The 19,393-nt window shown below is 42.1% G+C and overlaps 1 long non-coding RNA gene across 1 annotated transcript; it reads left to right on the top strand.

Annotated features, from left to right (window-relative positions):
- Positions 1 to 11,481: 11,481 nt before the first annotated feature.
- On the top strand, positions 11,482 to 18,358 carry 4933430N04Rik (RIKEN cDNA 4933430N04 gene). Its single transcript, NR_045854.1, has 4 exons — positions 11,482 to 12,021; positions 14,307 to 14,399; positions 16,991 to 17,276; positions 18,132 to 18,358. It is a non-coding gene; the product is annotated as an RIKEN cDNA 4933430N04 gene (long non-coding RNA).
- The last annotated feature ends 1,035 nt before the right edge of the window (positions 18,359 to 19,393 follow it).

Here is a 19,393-nt window from a genome sequence, read left to right as displayed (position 1 = left end):
TGTGTTCATCAGGCTTTGCCGAATATTAATATTTAAAATATTTTCTTCTGTCTCTCTCTCTCTGTCCTGCCTCAGACAGTTCCTTCGTGTTTACACTTCACCTATAATTTGTTCTGAGGATGCCATAGCAACTTCCTTCCCTGATCTGTTCTTAAAGAATAAGTGGAGGGTGGGACACTAACCATGATGTAGCAGGAGCAGAAAGCAAAGGCAGAGGCCCAGCAGTGTTAGGGCTTTGATTTTGCTGATTTACACTGGGCACCACCCTGTTGGTAGGTGCTTTAGAGGTCACTCAGTGCTGATTCTCACTTCAAATTCATAACATCCATGCTCAGGCACGTATAATAAACTCACCCGCTTTGAACAGAGAACATAGAGAGCTCCTCTGTTCTATTGGTGGCCCCAGACTCCCATTTTCCTGTGTGCACACACTGCAGAGCCTGCACTTTTGGGCATGAGCAAGACCGCAAACACGGTGAAATGCCATGCCTGTTATGTATATGCATATATGTATATGGCCAAAGGAAGGTCACTTACAGATATCAATAAGGTTCCTAACTCTGTTGACCTTAGGTTAATCAAAAGATTATTATAGGTGGTTCTGACCTTAAATCTCATCAGGGGAGCAATTTAAAAGAGAGCCAAAGGCTTGAACATCAAAGCAGATGAGGAAGTGGCATACCTGGATTTCAGAGAAGGCCACAGGCTGGCAACCCCCAAGAACTGAGGGGGCCCAGTCGTATAACTGTGTAGGACAGCACTAAAAACCTAACAGGGACTCCAGGAGAGGATGACAAGCCTCCACTGTCACAGGTTGAGCCAAAAACCCCGTTTCTCTCACTTTCTTGAGGACAAGAGAAAAAGCCCAACTAAATGTTGTTTATACTTAAACCCTGAGAATTGTGACATTTAAGGGTTCAGTTTGTGGCAGTTTTTGTTTTTGTTGTTGTTATTTTGGTTTTCTTTGAACCAGGCAGTAGGTAGCTATTATGCTAGATCCCTGGATAATTCACAGGTTATTCACGGGAAATTTACATATGAAGATGTGGAAAGAATTCATAGAAAATGCATCTGGCAAGCCTTAATCGGCCAAATTACAGTTGACTTCACAGATGGCAATTTCTAATTGATGCCAACATGGTAACCTAATTACAGAAGGGGGCTCGAGTTTGATCCTTCAAACATTTGATGTGTGTATGCAGCGTGTTGGTGAGTAGTCTATATTATTTGGCATTTCAGTAGTCTAAAGGACATTGAAGAGTGGCTGGACTCAAGGGACACGAGACTATTTGAATATTTGGTATGAATTTGATTAGGATATGCCTGGGAAGGCCAGGTATGGGAGAGTAACAATCTTTTCTTGTCAGTCACTGAGTCCACACTGACCGCACCGCAGAGCACCTTCTGAGAGTGCTAATTTGAATCTGACTTAAAGCCTTACAGGCTTCTGACCACTTGCTGTGATCCTAGGGAATCCACAGGTGAACAGCTGAGCTTTTAATTCAGAACACAGGGGAATTCCACCCTTCAGTACTCTAAGCTGCTCTCCTGGTTGGAAGCATGACTCTTCCCTCAAGATCAGTGGCTCTGTTTCCTTTCCTCCACCTATGGCTTGGAACGAGGCCTGATACATAAAGCTTCTAGTACAATGATGTTGGGAGTTCTACTGATGTCTCAAGTTGAGCATATACAAGTTACATGTTCTCTCGGTGGTTTAAAAGTAAACAGGGGTTAAAGAATTCACCTTTGCTTCCAGTGATGTGAAAAGTCCTTTTCATCCATACTGGCCCACAAGTACACCGCAGAGTGTGATCTTTCTTCAAGACCCAAGATGATGTCTGACACTAATGGAGGATCTCAGGCATTGGTGAGCAAGGCCTAGGCAGTGGCAGGGGAAGAGCATGTTTGAACAGTATGTAAGTTTAATTATGGTGTTATAAACTTTCCTTTAAAATGGGTTAATAATTTCTCAAGACAAACATAAGTAATAATTATGTATGTTATTCCACAAGAGTCTAAATTTGGATACTTCCTTAAGATCTGGCCTGATCCATGTGTATATAGTACACTGACTTCATACAGAGGAAGGATTACCACCTAAGCAGCCACTCCATCTTCTATGAGTAAGAACTCTTCAATAGTTTCAAGGCCAGGCCCTGCTCTGAGTCAGAGCATACAGTTAGATCCATACAGGGGACAGGGAAGGTCCTGACCTTCTCAGGTTTCATTAAAGCAAACGATAACGATGCAGGACACAAGTGACTTTGGCTTAGGAAGAAAGTAAATAAAAGAGTCCAAAGAAGACTGTGAGAGTGGCCAAGGCGAGCAGGCCAGGGAATGCTCATGGTAGAGACAGTGCTGGGATCAAGCCACAGATGCTAAGTAGGAGCTAGCCATACAGAGATGTAACCTCCCCCCACAGCCTGAAGCAGGCTGAGCCAGGCTTGACTTGTTGTCTCTAGGAGATCACCTGGGTGGAGCCTGCCTCCCTGGATCACCCTATTGTTCTGCCACTGCTGCTACCTGCTGCCTAGCTGTTCCGGGAGCCTACACGTGCTCTGCTCACCTGCAGCTGGGCTCCAAGGATGATTTGACGGGAATGCCCCCCACCCTTTCTTTATAAGCACGTGTCCCCTGACATTAAAATTGAACTTTGAGCAGACTAGCATGTCTTGGTTCCATTGTTTCTCAACCCATCTAGGCTCCCTCTTCTCTTCCAGATTCCAAGATGCCTTCCAGGCTCGAACCCAGACATGTGAGCCGCTGGCTGGCCTCAACACAGAGACATACAGAGATCTTAGAAAAGAACATCCCAGGAAGAGAATGAAAATCGTGTCTACTCTGGTGAATCCCCAACCTCCTCAAGAGCCAGAAAGAAGGCCTATGAGGTTAGAGCAGCGTAGAAGAAGGAGCAAGGTGGAGATGAGACAGGAAAGGTGACCATATGCCAGTCTGAGTATAGGACTAGAGGCTGAGGGGAGATGTGGGGACAGTGACCTCTCCCAAGAATATCAGCACTGAAGTGATAAGAAACTTCTGACTCAGCATCCCCCACCCAGGCCCAGCCTAGCATGGAACAACCTTTCTATGAATGTTTGTTGATGACTAAATGACATAAACATGGCAGGAATCCCAGGGGTGTTTTGATGCACTAAACCTGAAATAGGTACTAGCAGTACAGTAGAAATGAGCTCTGAAATGGGCTGAGGAATTTGTTTTGTCCGTCTACCATGAGTCCTAAGAATCAAACCCAGAACACGAGACTTAGCAGCAAGCCCTTGTTGGCTTCTTGTTGGCCTTAAAATGCATTTGACTTGATAACTTGAAGTTACAAGTTTGATGTTACTTGACTCCAATATAATCTGAAGATCATTTGTTTTAACTAATTTACCTACCAACAATGATATCTTACTATTTCAATTAGCAAATAAAAGAGCTAAGACACAGAGGCCACGTTTCAGAGCATACTGTAGCATGAGAGTTTAGGGCATCCTAACCTGTCTTAGTCAGGGTTTGTATTCCTGCACAAAACATCATGATCAAGAAACAGGTTGAAGAGGAAAGGGTTTATTTAGCTTACACTTTTATCATTGCTGTTCATCACCGAAGGAAGTCAGAACTAGATCTCAAGCAGGTCAGGAAGCAGGAGCTGATGCAGAGGCCAGGGAGGGATTTTCCTTACTGGCTTGCTTCCCCTGGCTTGCTCAGCTTGCTTTCTTATAGGACCCAGGACCCAAGGAGAGCACCACCCACCATGGGCTGCCCCACCCCACTCCTGACTCCCCCACCCCCATCACTAATTGAGAAAATGCCTTACAGCTGGATCTCATGGAGGCATTTCCTCAAGCGAGGCTTTTTTCTCTGTGATAGCTCCAGCTTGTGTCGAGCTGACACACAAAACCACCCAGTACATAACCCTCCTCTCCTACTACAATCTCTCTAGTGACCCTACAGACAGTAAGTATTGCAGTGTCAATCTGAGGAGTATGGTTGGAGCAGGAGATGGTGAAGGATGTTGCCCAAATGGGGATATGGATCTATCCAAGAAGGGTGAGAATAAAAAAAAAAAAAACAAAAGAAAGGAGAAAGGAAACAGAGATGCAGGGATCACCAGAAGCATCGCAAAGCATGGGTCCCGAGCAGCCACGAGACAGAAGAGGACCCCAGCTCTGCTTGTGTTAGTGAGCATCGTTCATGCATCTTGGTTAATGGCAAGCACTTGCTTTATTTATCCTATTTTCAAGAGGAAAGAAATGAGCTTCTGCAAGCTTCAATAACTTGACCAAAGCCAGATGGCTAGTGACCAGCTGAGCTAGATTTCAAGCCCTTGGGGAGTCTTTTTCCTGGCCTGGCTGAAGGAAACTGGAATGGTTTATTTTTTGTAGGAAATTAGAGACACCAGAAACATTAATTTTTATGTTAAAAAATCCTGGCCCAGACCGAGACTATGAGTGTCCCATCTTTTCCTGGGGTAATGATAATAGAACCTGGCTCAGGCCCATCTAGAGAATTCAGAAACTGGCTCAAATCCCTTAGACCTCTTCAGATTTGGACAGAGATTTTTGGGCCAATGTAATTTCTTAAGATGTTCACTCTGTCACAGTGACAGAGTGTCTTCTCTCAGTGGAAATCGGGGGGGGGGTGGCAGCTGGCCTTCTCCTGTCAGAGTATGCTGGGAGGTAGCCTCCTGATGCCCTATGTGGACTTTGGTGCTCCGGGGAGGCCCCCTCCCTAAGCCCACTGCATTGCTGACTACATAGAGCAGGAAAGAGCATGCTAGCAAGCTCTGGCCTCCAGATTCTTTCAGCTCAATGAGTATAAATCACCGATTTTGTGTGTGCTGTCTAGCCAGTATGTTTCCCATGTCTACATCATCTTCTAGGTATCTATGAAGTTCTGAGGACCTTGACACAGGTCTGTCAAACTGAGCTAGAAAACACCTGATTTCACAAATCATCTCTCAACAACTTCTTCTTCTTCTTCTTCTTCTTCTTCTTCTTCTTCTTCTCCTTCTCCTTCTCCTTCTCCTTCTCCTTCTCCTTCTCCTTCTCCTTCTCCTTCTCCTTCTCCTTCTCCTTCTCCTTCTCCTTCTCCTTCTCCTTCTCCTTCTCCTTCTCCTTCTCCTTCTCCTTCTCCTTCTCCTTCTTCTTCTTCTTCTTCTTCTTCTTCTTCTTCTTCTTCTTCTTTTCATTTCAAACTTAACTCACAACCTCCTGGTCAGAGAGTCTCATTAACCTTTCCACACTGGTAAGTGGTTTTCCATAGTGAAAGTCAATTCTGTATAGAGTTTGGCCCTTTCAATGTGCATAGATGTGTCTGATTCATTCTATACAAAGAGCATATATTCATATGCCCATAAAGTTCTGCTTAATGAATTCCAAATTTCCATGGGTGGTTTATTTCTTGAGGACTTAAGTACCTTTGTGTGTTACGTTACCCTACTCCTGTTGGCTTGCCACTGATTTAAACTGGAGTATTTAATTTAAAAAGATACAAAAAGAAAGACAATTCCCAGCACAATGCTCACTCTCAACTCTGAATAGCCCTTCAGAGACTGCAGAGAAGGGGTGAGGGATCGGGTGTGTGTTTGGAGGGTCAAATTCACAATGAGGATTGTCTAAATCTCTAGACTGAATAGCTAGAAAGTTATACTCAGTATTATAATTGCTGCATTGCTTGATTGCATTTGCAAATGTATGCATTTCAAGTGGCAGCAAAAGATGTCCTATGTTTACCCGAGTGTTTTAAAAACCAAGAGCAAGATCACAGGAAAGGCCTCGGCTCTGCATCCATGCTTGCCAGGAGAAGAGCATTTTCGGGGAAATCTCACCGAGGTCCTAGAGTTTCTGTACATCTAAATGATTAAAACGAGAAAAGAAAAAACCTCTTTTTCTACTTGACCATATTCAGACAAATGTCTCAGTAGCCAACTGTGTTCACATATTTGACATTGTTTGGACAACTACAGTATATATCCCATGGAGCACTCTTCACAAACAGCCCTCCCCCGATAACCTCCTTTTTCTTCACCTGTCCATCCTTGGCTGTGTGAAAATCCCAGATGATTGTAGGGGTTGTGTTGCAGATGTATCTAGGGGTGGGGTTAGAAGCCCCTGAAACTCAGTTGTTCTGTGCATTTTGGCCAGTTGTAGTTCTCTGAAGTAGTCTCCATTTACTGTAAAGGAGAATAAAATACCTCTTTAATGAGGGTTGAGAGCTACACTTACCTAAGCGAGTAAGTATTTAGAATGCAGAGAGGAATTTCATTGGTTTAAAAAAAAGTGGCAATAGTAAGTTCTCTCATAGTGTTTATGACCTCATCAGTTGTGAGTAGTTGGCTAAATTTACATTACCAGGCATGAAATCCCTCCTGCTGAACGGATCATAAGTCTAATAAGAGAGCTATTGCCTACTCTCGATACACAAGTGTCAGTATTGCACCCTTAGGGATTTTTGGCTGTGCAGGTCACCCTGGGTCATAGGCATCACAGCTAGATAGGACTACTGACTGCCTCCCTCCTTTACCAGCTTACATACAACCTGCCAATACTGTGAGAGACGGTCCTCAGGGAAGGGTTTCCAAGTCAGTTCCAGCTCAGTTCCTCCAAGTGCTGGGTTCAAAATGTGTGGTGTCTCTTCAAGTACGGGGAGGCCACCAAGGGCAACAGCAACGGCTTATATTGTTTTGGAAGTCTTTTGGATACTCAACAACAATACAAAGGGAGGTTGCCCATGCCTGGCACTGGGGTTTTATTTGTCTATGGTTTGGGGGAGAGCATTATCGCCCCAAATGGCATACCTTCATTAAAAAATGTTCTCAAATGACAAGGCACCCTGTTCAGACGTGGTAAAATCTCAGATCATAATGGGAGGTCCTTGAATAATTGGAGGCATATTTTTAAGAAGGGACTTTAGGATGCCCCTTTAAATACACACTGACCCCAATAACTTACTCTTATGTCCTCATGAGAATGAAGCACCTCAAAGCCTTCAGTGAGACATGGGGCTCACAATAACATGTTATACAAGCAGTTTGATGTGTACAATAGACGTCACCACTCTCTCTAGGTATAGCACCAATCAGCCTTGACAGCTATGACAGGCCCTACCACTCTATCTAAGTATAATGCTAACCAGCCTCTAGCTGGCTGATTCCAGGTTTGCTGAATCAACTGGTCCCACCTGCTATAACAGTGTAGGATCATGGAGTATGTTATCAGGATATACCTACCAAGTACTTCCCTTGGGGATGCAGGGTCTTGAAGTCTGGTCTTAATTGAAAGGTATTACCTGGGCAGGTAGCTGCAAGCTCACTTCCATAAACCTTCTGTGATACTAGGCAGAATGAGTGGAAACCTTCAACTTCTTATGTGAAACTTTTTGGAAAAGAAGAAGGTAAAACTTAAAATAGAAGCCTTGTAAGTTTGGGAGAAATATATAGAAAGAGCTGGAAAGAGGGTACTTGGGAGGGACAGAGAGAAGGGAGGTGACATTAAAAAAAGGTATTTGTCTTAGTCACTTTTCTATTGCTATGAGGAGACACCATGACCATGGTAATGCTTATAAAAGAAAGCATTTAACTGGGGCTTGCTTACAGTTTCAGAGGAATAGCCCCTTCCCGTGGCAGGGAGCACAGGGGGCACAGGCAGACATGGTGCTGCAGAACTACCTGAGAGTTCTACATCCAGATCCACAGCGTACCCCAACAAGGCCACACCCACCTCCTAATCCTAAGTAGTGCCACTACCTGATGACTAAGCATTCAAATGTATGAGCCTATGGTGTCTATTCTTATTCAAACCACAACAGTATTAAAAATAAAGAAGAAGGGAAATGAGTGGAATAAAATTTAAAAATAATAAAATAAAACTAGCTGCCTCCTCTTCTTTATATTATCCATCCTTCAAATTCCCCCCCACATAAAATCATCCCTCATTCTCCCAAATTCGTCCTCAGTAAGCTCCCCCTGGCTATTTCTTATCCCATCTCTGAAACTGTTCTTGGTGTCGTTTCTGAACTTTTGTTTTGTGTTAGTTCACAAATGAATGCGCATCATTTCTTGTTATTTTTCAGTAGACATTTTCCTGTCTCTCATTTTAAAGTCTTCTCCCACCCTTTGCAGAATTCATACCATAACTAGAAATGGGTCTGGATATTTAAGGGCACACTGTGATGTCACAACACAGGCACCTGCGCAGCAATCAGGCTAGGTGACTGTTTTGTTCATCACTGCATTTCTCTCTGTGGTGAGCAGTCCAGATCTTCTGTGTGAGGTGTGCACTTGCTGGGCGTGGGTGTGTTTTGAGCATCCTCCAGGTTCCATTGTGATTAATGTCCTAACCTCCAGGGTAGAGACATGGAGAGAAGTAGCAGGGTTCTTTAGGCAGTGGAGTCCCATGGGTAAAGTCCACACACCCAGAAGGAGATGTCAGTCTGATTGTCCAACTTCCTTTTGAAAATTTAAGTTCTTATGAAAAACAAAATAAAATATAAGTTCTCACATATACAAATGGTCCCACTATGATCTGCTGCCATTCTCTGCCTTTATTAGAGACCGAGTTGATGGAGCTCAGTATTCTCAGACTTTAAATTTTATAACTGTGAACTAAATAATCCTCCACTTTACAACTTAGTTGCCTTTGGTATTTTGTTGCAGTGACATGAAGCTGACTACAATATCTAATTGTTACCAACCATTTGTTAATATGTTCTGCTACAGGATGGTAACCATTACTATGTATCTGCATGCACCCTATAGTGGCTCACAGTCTTCTCTCCAGTCTCCTCTTAGTAATGCTTGAGTATAGAAGCCATGGCTTATAGCTAACAGGATCCCTTGCCTCCACTTCCGACCATATTTAACCCCATAAGAACAACAAACAACTGTCCGGTAGATATTATATAAATTATAATTCTTTAATGAAACTTACATCGTATCTTAGGTTATTTTGTTCCCAGTGGTCTGGGGCTGGTCCAGATGTTTCCAAGATTTTGCTTCCTCTCCAAAGAATTGAAGATAAGGTCCCACACAGATTTACAGAAGAGGTCAGATGACTCTGCTTGGAACACAGCAACAGTACAGTTTAGAGAGGGGCTTACTGTCAAGATTGACAGTTGGCTACCTCAGGGAAAGCCCCTGATTTCTGTTCTGAGCCTCCTTTTATGGTGCATGAGGAGGAGAGCAGGTTACTAAGGGACATAGTTTGATGCTTTTCTATTTTGATGTATATGGTCTTAGGTTTATTTTTCCTGTCATACATGTCCCTTCTCACAATGCATCTGAGTTTAGTCACATATACATCCTCTTACAGTAAGTAGGGGATTTTTCCTTAAAAAAAAAAAAAAACAAAACTTGAAGAACACAGCTTGCCTCACTGCAAATACAGCCCAAAACCAGTTCAGGCTGCATCAGCCCTTCTATTCCTGGTACCTGGACACATTAAGGAATCCAGTTGAATGAAAACTGTCTAAATTGGATTGCTACTCATGTTATGTTTCTAAGGTGGAAGTACATGTAGTCCAACAGAAGTAGGGGCTCCCAGAGATTCAGAGGATGCTGGCTGCAGTGTATGCAAAGAGATACGTGCACCGTGAGGATGCTAGCTGCAGTGTGGAAAGGGATATGTGCGTCGTGTGCAAAGATGAAGAAGTTGGACTGCCAAGTGCTTTTCTACAAGAGTGGAGGTGGTCTAATCAAACCAAATGGCATGCAGGATGAACTACTCGTATGCTTGCCTGACTCTGACTAATTACCAAAGGACAGCCATGCTTCCATGAAATGTGTGCTCGCTCCATTTCCTGCCATGTCTAAGCGTTCTGTCTAAACGGACTCTGCTCACCACCATCCCACCTCTGGCATCTCTGGTATTTCCTCAAAGAGTAAGGGGTTTTCAAGGTCCAGTGCACAACATTTATTTATTTATTTTTAATCTGTGCATTGCAAGCTTGTCACGTAATTCTGCTTTTCCTAAAATATACACTTCTCACATGGGTTCTGACTTTGACCTTTGGCTCGCTTCTGATAGTTTTTGGTTGTTTATTTTTTTAAGTGCTTTATTTTAGTCACTCTTGCGCCCTATAATTTTTACTCTACTGCAATCATAAAATGTATTAGAACATCTCCATAAGAAGGAGCGTGTTTGCCTCTAGCCAAGCTCATAGGTTTTCATCCATGAGCTGCTACTTTGGCAGTTTTCATAGTATTCAACCACCAAAGATACCATTTCATAGAAAATGACATTTCCAATAGACTCAGTTGTCAATTCAGCTTTTAAAAATCCTCAAGTATGTCTTATTTTGAACTTCAATTATCCTACAATTAATACAATTTGAGACTTCTGCTCTTAATTATTCTTTAGTGTGGCATCAGTTTTTTCAGACTTGTTTTTTAAAATACTGGTTTTGGATTGGTTTGCTTTTTTTTTTCCCCAGGGTACTAATACCCTTTAGAATATATAACTATATATAGTTAAATAATATATGACATATATAGAATGTATGATATATGTTGTATATTTTATAGAGAGAATATATGTGTTCAATAAAAGGAAAATAAAAAGTAGAAGTTTGGCATATGTTGTTTTGCTGCTTCTGTAGTTGGATCATCCAAAGCCCATGGCTTTAAAAGAGCACTAATGCTCTAAAAACAGATTCTGAACCAGGAAGAAGCTTTGACGTTTTGGTATCTCCTCTGCATATTAACTAATATGATCTGCATTAGAGACAATGTATAAATACATAATTTAACAGCATAAATACACAGAGAGTGATTTCAGAGAGCTTAAAGAGGCAGCCATTTACGATCCTACAAAGCTTAATTTGACATATTTTAAGTAAAGAAAGGGTGAAAGGGAAAAAAAAGAAAATCAGATTTAAACATGAAGACAAGATTAGACGCAGAATGCTTTCCCAACAGCTTGTGTTGTGACATCAGAGTAGTTACAGTGGGCAGTGCTTCAAGAGGAAGCACCGTGAGTTCCTCAGACATCATGTGCTATGTGGAGAGTGCCACTGTGGAGATATAAGTGGTGTACTCCCTGCTTTGTCCACCTACATATCAAGTGTGTTCAAGAGCTGACTCCAAATCAAAACTACTCTAAGCTCTCAAACAAATGAAAACACGCAATTGGCCTTCCTTAAGTTGTTTCCTCTCCTGAGATTCCGAATCAGTTTTCATCAAAGAACAGAAATTTCAACTCAAAAATTCCTTAGATTATTTTTATTTCTAGCTTCGATGAGCAATTTCATTATCAGCCTGGCAAGAAATCCTATGCATGTATTCTCTACCTATAAGGTGATGGTTCCTGGGTACCATAATCACGCCAAGGTCGTTTAGTATGTTTTAGCTGATTTCAGACATGGAGTTTGTATGTACACACATGCGCGTGCATGCACTCACACATCACAAGAACATACACACACAAATAATTCCCATTGTGACATGCCTCAGTGGCTGTCCATGGGACTCCCTTGCCCTTTACCAAGCCTAGGTCTTTGAAACCAGAGCAGAGCATGGGATTTCCTATGATGGATGTAAATGGTAGTCCTGTATAGTACCCATCCTGGGACTACCTGGTTGCTGGAGCATCTGAGCGTGGTGAAGCCACTTGCTGCAACAGGGCACTTAAGCACAGCCTGTAGAGCCACGTGTACCGATCCAGTTGGTAATTACTGGAGTCATTTTCTCCAGTCTGGGAGTGAAGTGGTCACGGGAGTCACATTCTGGGTGAGAAAGAAAAGCTTTGTACAGAGACGTGAGCTTTAATCAGGGGACAGCAGACAAGCATTTTAGAAAGTCTCCCCTTGCCTCGCGGTGATGAAGAATAAATGACCCACCAGCAAATGACTCCCTACGCTACTGCTACAGCTCCCTGGAAATACCCACAATGCTTCTGCCTGGATTTCAAAGATGGTCTGGGCCTCACTGTGGTCATTAGTGCTGTAGGAAAAACAGCAGTCGATCAATGGATTGACTCTGGGGAGATGCTTCCGGGTTTCATCGCTCTAAGCCACAGTTACAAGGTTAGTTGGGAGAGGACAGATATTTATGGAGTTCTCCCGTAATAGGAGACCAGAGGGTGGTGGGAGAGTGTAAGGGATTTGGACTTCCCAGGAGGAGCAAGCCAGTTTGTAACACTTCCTTACTTGCCTCTACCTAGTCCAGCTTTCCCTTAACCCGGCCGTTTCACTCCATCTGACCATGCCTCTTGAATTACTCCTAAAACCAGACACTCTCGGTACAGAATAGCCTCGTGCCAGGTTCTCTCCCAGGCAAAGGGAACATCCTCCATCATGAGTCTTTCAAACTCTGTGCTCAGGCCTTGGGTAGACAGTGTCTATTCAGAAAGGCATGACTGGAATTTGGAGTGTAAGGAATCCCATTGGTGGATTTAACTTTACATCTGTGATTCTATCTGTGGGCTCAGAGATGTTCTTTCACTGAAGATAATTTGTCCTAAATCATTAATGAGCCTGGAGTACATGGTTAGGGACCTGTTCCTGAGTAGACACTGAGCCCCATGACTAGAAAGGGTCCTTACCTGGGCTGAGGTAACCAGTTAGTGGGGTTGACTTTAAACCCAAAAGAAGGCACCCCAGAAGTGCTCATAGACACTGCAGGCTCTGTCTACTTTCATTGACTACCTAGGAGATGAGAAAAGTCTTTAAAAAACAAAATTTAAAATTCGACAGCGTGATTCCTTTCAGTGTGAAATCCACTAATCTCCTTTGCAGAAGGCCCCAGACCCACGGGGCCTACAAAATATTAACTTAGCATTTGAACTTTCATTTAGCACATGGCTCAGATTCTCATTAGCATTTATGATCATGAAGTGAATTTAATTTGTTCCTATTCATAAGAAAGAGGACGGAATTTGAAGGTTTCCTTTGCTACTAAAATTATTATTGACAATTGCTAGCAGGGGCAGAAGTGGCTAGAAAAAGTGCAGAACATCAGGGTGTTTTTTTTTTTTTTCTGGGTTAATTATCTTGTCAGGAGCCATGGTCCATGACACACAGGGCTCCTGTCAGCAAAGATTTGTGAGCAGATTATGATATGCCTGTTACCTCATGATCACCACTATACAGCCTTGTGCCCAAGAAGCAGGCTCTTTCTAAGAACTACATTATTTATGACAAATTGAAACAGTAGAAATTTAAAGGTTTCAATTATGCCAAAAAGGGTGTCAGGAATCCTGTCTGTCTCAATCACGGATTTTCTTTTTCAGAGTATAATTTCCAAAATCAATTTACAAGGAGGGAAACTCTGTGTAGTTTAGAGGATTCAGTCCAAGGTTGGTTAAATCCATTTCCTTGGAGCTGAGGTATAGTAGTGTAGAAGTGAGAGTACATGGTGGATACTGTGAACCTGGTGGTAATCAGAGAACAGAGAGACAGAAGGAAGCCATGGACACCATACCCTTCAAAGGCACGCCAACAACGATTCACTTTCACCAAGCCCCGCCCATCTCCCATCACCTCCAAATGAGAACATCAGAGTATAAATACACTGGTAGACCAGTCCACTCAGGAAGCATGGAGTCATTGTCATTTTATAACGTATAACAGGAACATTAAAAACCTATCAATTTTTAAAACCTTATTATAACTGTCATTTGTGAAGCATAAAGTTTATAAATTTAACTGGTGTATACACCTGTAAAATCAACAGCATAACTAATATAATCAGTGTTTGATCCCTGAGACCCTCAACCTCCTTTCTGTTGGTTTATTCTACATGCTAACCTGGGTGGGCCAGAGGCCAGCATTATTCTGATCATTGCTTTAAAAGTAGTTTTGTGAGTAAATTGAGTGAGTACATGAGTGGACTTTCATTAAGCCTGCTGGGCTTCCATGTGGTGAAGAAACCATATCCAATTAGTAGAAAGTTTAAGAGAACAAAAATTGAGCTCTTCAAAGACAGAAGGAAATCTGCTAACCAACTGTCATGGGCTCTTCCCTGGACATCGGCTTGCTTGCCTCTACACTGGATTTTGTTCCCATGGGTCCCAAGTTACATGAGCCAATTCAGTAAAATACTCTTAACAGGCACCATGGCTGTTGTGTCCTCAAAACCACACAGCTCCCTACCCTGTCTCCGGCCCTTCTCATCGCTGCTCCCAGGCAACTGATGATCTATTCTCCATCACTACAAATGACTTCGTATCTCTTAGAGCAGACTAATGACTTAAGAGTGTGTCCTCTTTGACTTCTTTTAATCTCAGAATCATGAGATGAAGTGTCTTCATGCTTCATTTGCTGTTAACCCTTTCACCTGTATGTGACCATTTCAGGGTTTTATTTTCTAGATCATTTCTACGAGAAATAAAATTACTGTGAATATTTCTGTACAAGCTTTTGTGTTGCAACATGGTCCTGTGCCTCCTGGGAAAAGCAGATAGGTATGGCATTGTCTGGTTGGTATATGGCTAATGATAGCTTAATTCAATACTGCTCCTTCATATTGCAATAGAAAGATCAGAAACCCAATTTATTATTCTTTTATACTTCTGTCTTTGGGCTGTGATTGATTTCATTCCTAGAGTTCGGTGGAATATTTTCACTACTATTTACAGGTGTGTCTTTCAACGTCTAAAGAAAGAAAATCTGTACTCTCAAGCCTTGAAATATAAGCTTATTCTCATGTGAAAGGTATAATGGTTTATATTCTTTATAATCCGAAGTCCACAAAGAATATAATAAAATTCCCTGTGATGGAAGAATAGAATTAAAAGCTCTTTGCAGATGTCAAATATTCTAAATCTATGTCTCAGTCTAAAAATAGATGAAGCTATTTTGTTTTCTGTACAGAGAGCTCTGCGGTTCAGTGTACGACTTGACAGTGGTAAATTGGTTTAAAAACTGAGAAAATTAAAAGCTAAGAGAAATACCACTGAAATACAGATGAGCACACACAGTGAGAATTACCTGGAGAATGATGAGGTAACATGTAACCAAACCACTGTCAGCATGGTTGCTCTTCTACTTTATTCTTAGATTTTGATTTGTTTGTCTGCCTGTGTGTCCAGGTCATTTGCCACCAGACCAGATCGTCACCATTAGCAATCTTATCTTTCATAATCTCCCTTGGTGGCAGGTGTAGTGAATCAGAAAGAAAGTATATTGAGAAAGAAGGTATCCTGAGACACTAAGAGAAACATTATTTGAAGTGGTATTATCATTGCTCTATAAGCAAATCCCCGTGTTATCTCCAGCGATAGAAAGATCATTTTAGCATAAATAAAATGAAGTCAATCAGTTACTGAGCCTCGAGGCACTATCAGATAGGAGTAGTAATAAATCAGCCTGATAGCCTTACAACAACCCTGGATTTTTCTTGCTAATCAAATAAGATCTGAACCCAGCTATCACTGCAGGAGAAGAGCCAGATTTAATTAGCTTATCCAACAGTGTCATTTAGTAAATCAAAAGCCTTTGAAAGGTCAATGAATCTTGTCCTTATCATCACATTATCTCCCATCACTAAGGAGGTACCATTAACCAGCCCCACAATGGCGGTCATTTCGCTGTCTCACCACAGCCCACACTGGACAGCAACACTACCTCTTTAGAAACTGTACTGGTACCATATAGTGGTCGTGCAAACTTTATATGCCTCAGTACAGGAGAACGCCAGGGCCAAGAAGTGGGAGTGGGTGGGTGGGGGAGTGGGGTATGGGGGACTTTTGGGATAGCATTGGAAATGTAAATGAAATAAATACCTAATTAAAACTTAATTAATTTTAAATTAATTTTAAAAAGAAATTAAAATTTAAATTTTAGAATATAAATTATAATTAATAATCTCAAAGGATTTTTAATGAAAATTGGGATTACTATTTCAGTTATACATATATTTATATATTTGTAACTATCTATAATAAATGTATATATAATTGTAAAAAAATAAAAAAATAAATGTTTCCCTTCATAAGAAAAAAAAAAAAAAGAAAGAAAGAAACTGTACTGGTCTGAAAAGTCTATTCATCTCCAGTTCCACCTTAAAACGCCTTTAACCATAAAGTTCACCAGCATCAGTACCCATCATAAATTCAGCGACGTATGACAAGTCTTACCAGTAGAACACTGAGCCACGAAGCAAGACTTGCCTCCCAGTGTATATCCACCTAAGTAAAAGGAGAGACATAAGCACTTGGGAATTCTGATGGGCTGTCTTTGTTTAACTGGTTCACTATAGTGTATGTGAAATAGAAGTTCAAAAGGTAAAGAGGCCACAAATAAGGAGGGGCAAGATGTCTGGCCTTTGAGGCATGTCTATAAACAGCAATGCAGACGGGAAGCTGCAGGAGAAGAGAGAGCATACATGCAATCTACTTTGTTAGATCTTGTCTCCACGGCAGTGACTGCCACACGTGCTTTGTCCACAGAACACCTTTAGCGTGTGAAGCTCTGAAGGTGTTGATAGAGCAATGGCGGCTAGCAAAGGACTTGTCCCATAAGCATGGGGACCTGAGTTGGGTCCCTCATAACCCATGCTGAAAAGCAAACAGTGGCAGTTAAACCTTGTAATCCCAGCCCTGGGGAGGTGGAGACCGGAGGACTCAGGAGAATCAAGGACTCACTGGCTAGACAACGTAGTGGAATCAGCCAACCTCAGACCAGTGAGAGACCCTGTTTTAAAACACCAACTTAGACTTCTCTCTGGCTGTAACAACATCTGATGTTGGCCTCTGTCCTCCACACGTACCCAGGGTATATGCACACATGGTGGTAATTATAGCAAGTGTGTAAGCCATAGCATCAGAGTGTTAGCGTCGTCCAGTGAACTGTTTTCCACATGGGTACTTTCCATTTATCAATTAGCTCAATCTTCAAGAGCACCCCCCACAAATCCTTTCAATGGTTTCAACGGTACAAACGCTTTAAGTAAAGCTAACCCAATGTAGTCAGCAGTTAATAAGATCAAACCTGAGCCTGCCTCTCCTTTATCTAGAAAAACACGCAGCTTGCCTTTCTCCCACGGTTTCTACAGACAGCATGGACTCCAACACAGCAGGTTAAAGAGTGTTGATCTACAGAGCAATTGGCAAGAGCATTGGATTTTCATTGTTCTTGATCTGAAATGCCAATGTAAGATGCTCTCTGTTGGACTCAATCGGCAGAAAACATCCTGAGCAGGCAATATGTACACAGAGAAGGCAAACCATGCTACGTGATGGCTGTACTAGAGACTCCTGCCAGACCCTGGCATACAGTAGCCACTCGATGCTAATTCTTCCCAAAGCGTCATCTCTCATGTGAAATCTTCGTCCAAGCTGGTAAGGAACTAGGTCTTCTAGTAGTTTAATTTCCAAAGGTCAGCATAGAGAGTGGACTTGGAAGCCTCCGGTGAATTCTAAAACCTTTGCCAATATGTGGGTCACATAGCCTCTGGGTTCAGTGAGCTATATAAATACCGAAGGCTTCCAGTACTAGCCTACAGGCCAGCCCTGGAGTACATTTAATTGTTACAGGTAAGAGCAACTGGAAGGACAGCATGCTGGCAAGTGACTGCACGGCCCCAACAGCACTCATGCGCTACAGTGACGTGGATTGGAAAACTCCTGAGGCTCTTGCACTACTTATGCCCACCATTATATTAACAGAGACAGAATGCTTACTGTGGAGGCTACGAACCCCCAACATGTCCGTGACAAATTAGATGTGAACAACTGCAGACATGAGTCACTAGAGGAAACACCATGAAAAACCAAACCTCTATTGATCCTTTCTGTTCAACTTTTACTTAAGAAAAGTCTTAGGCTGAATTAAATATATGTGAACTAAAAGATCTGATGACAAATGTGTAATCATGATTATATATCAGGTTTTTAATTTGTCAAGGTTATACATTTATTTAACATATATTTTATCTGGAAAGCTCACTAAAAGGACATTCTTTCTTGTAGGAAAACTCTATTCTCTCTCTCTCTCTCTCACACACACACACACACACACACACACACACACAATTTTTGTTCTGGAGAAGTTTGTTTCTTTACTTACTAACAGAAGAGAAAATACACAGGTTTGTAATAGTTTCTTTCGTACTTTTATGTCAAAATATTCATATCCCTTTTAATTACATACTATAGTCCTCTAATAGATGCAAATTAGATTTAATTTTTTTTCAGTTTCTTCCAGGGTGCAGCTCCTGCAAGGCTCTCCATGCTACAGTGGGTTGTCCTGCACCAATTCACATACAGGCAGCATAGCATGGACACACTGGGAAACCACAAGAAGTTGAGAGGGAAAGTGGGTGTAACTGAAGGATGCGAAACTGGGTGATCAAAACACCTTGTATCCATGCATGAAGTGCTCAAGTAACCAAAGATTCAGTTGCTAAATAAAGGGGTATAATGTAAAAAGAATCTATGTAGCATAAACAAAAAAACAAAAAAACAAAAACAAAAAAAGCACAAAGCAGCCTGAGTCTGCAAGATGTGATAGAGTTGGGTTTCCTAACCTCGTCTGGAAGGGTTGATGGGGCAGGTGTCTGAGGAAGGCTACCTCTTTCTGTCTGAGCAGAGCCATCCCTTCCATTGCTGGCTTGTGATCTACACGGAGCCCTGAGGACACAATCTGAATCAGCCTGAGCACAGAGGGTCAGCTAGAGAGCCCCACCTGAGCACAAGAGAACCTTCTGGAAGCTTCAACCTTAGCAACACAGGGAAGAAGCTGTGAGAAGATGGAACTACTTTAGAACTTCCTCTTTGAAACGGAAGTGATGAGGCTTCTGTGAATAAGCACCTCTCACCCTAGGAAGCTGCTCTCCACAGCAAGGGTGTTCCCCTGAGAAGCCTTGCACACTGCTAGCCTTTCTGGTCTATTATCTGCAGTTTGTTTCTCTGTGAGAACATACTTGTGTGAAGTACTGTCAAGAGTCTGAATGACAGTGAGAAAATGTTTGGGGATGTGAGAGAACAGTGCATATGGAGTTGAGTGACAAGTTCTTAAAGGAAACCCTAAAATATAAGTTCCTGGCCAGAATTTTCAATGATTGCCTAATCCAGGCAAGCCAAGCCGTCTGTTACCTGGGTTCTTGTCCCCTTTTTAGGGAGGGGCTAGTGATAGGCTGTCCTTCTGTAAGGAGCCATCTCTAGCTGACATCTGTCATCTGTCAACCACTTAACTGTAATGATGGGCAAAGTTGCTATCAGCTGTCAATGGGCCATATGGACTGATAGTAAACGAACAGACTGTAGCCACATCTCATAGATGCAGGACTTATACAGGTGAGCCAGCATGATGCTCGCTACCGGGTGGGTTGGAGTTCTGTGTGGGTGCTGCAGAGAAAAGCATGGGAAGGAAGGTCAGGCATGTGACTCGAGAGGCATATTGTCTTAACCTTTATCACAAAGCTGAAGGGAATAAATAAACATACAAATAAATAACT

This window comes from Mus musculus, chromosome 8, assembly GCF_000001635.26.
Source record: "Mus musculus strain C57BL/6J chromosome 8, GRCm38.p6 C57BL/6J".
Classification (NCBI taxonomy): Eukaryota; Metazoa; Chordata; class Mammalia; order Rodentia; family Muridae; genus Mus; species Mus musculus.
The sequence above is the reverse complement of the archived record's forward strand: the minus strand, read 5'-3'. Positions and strand labels throughout refer to the sequence as shown.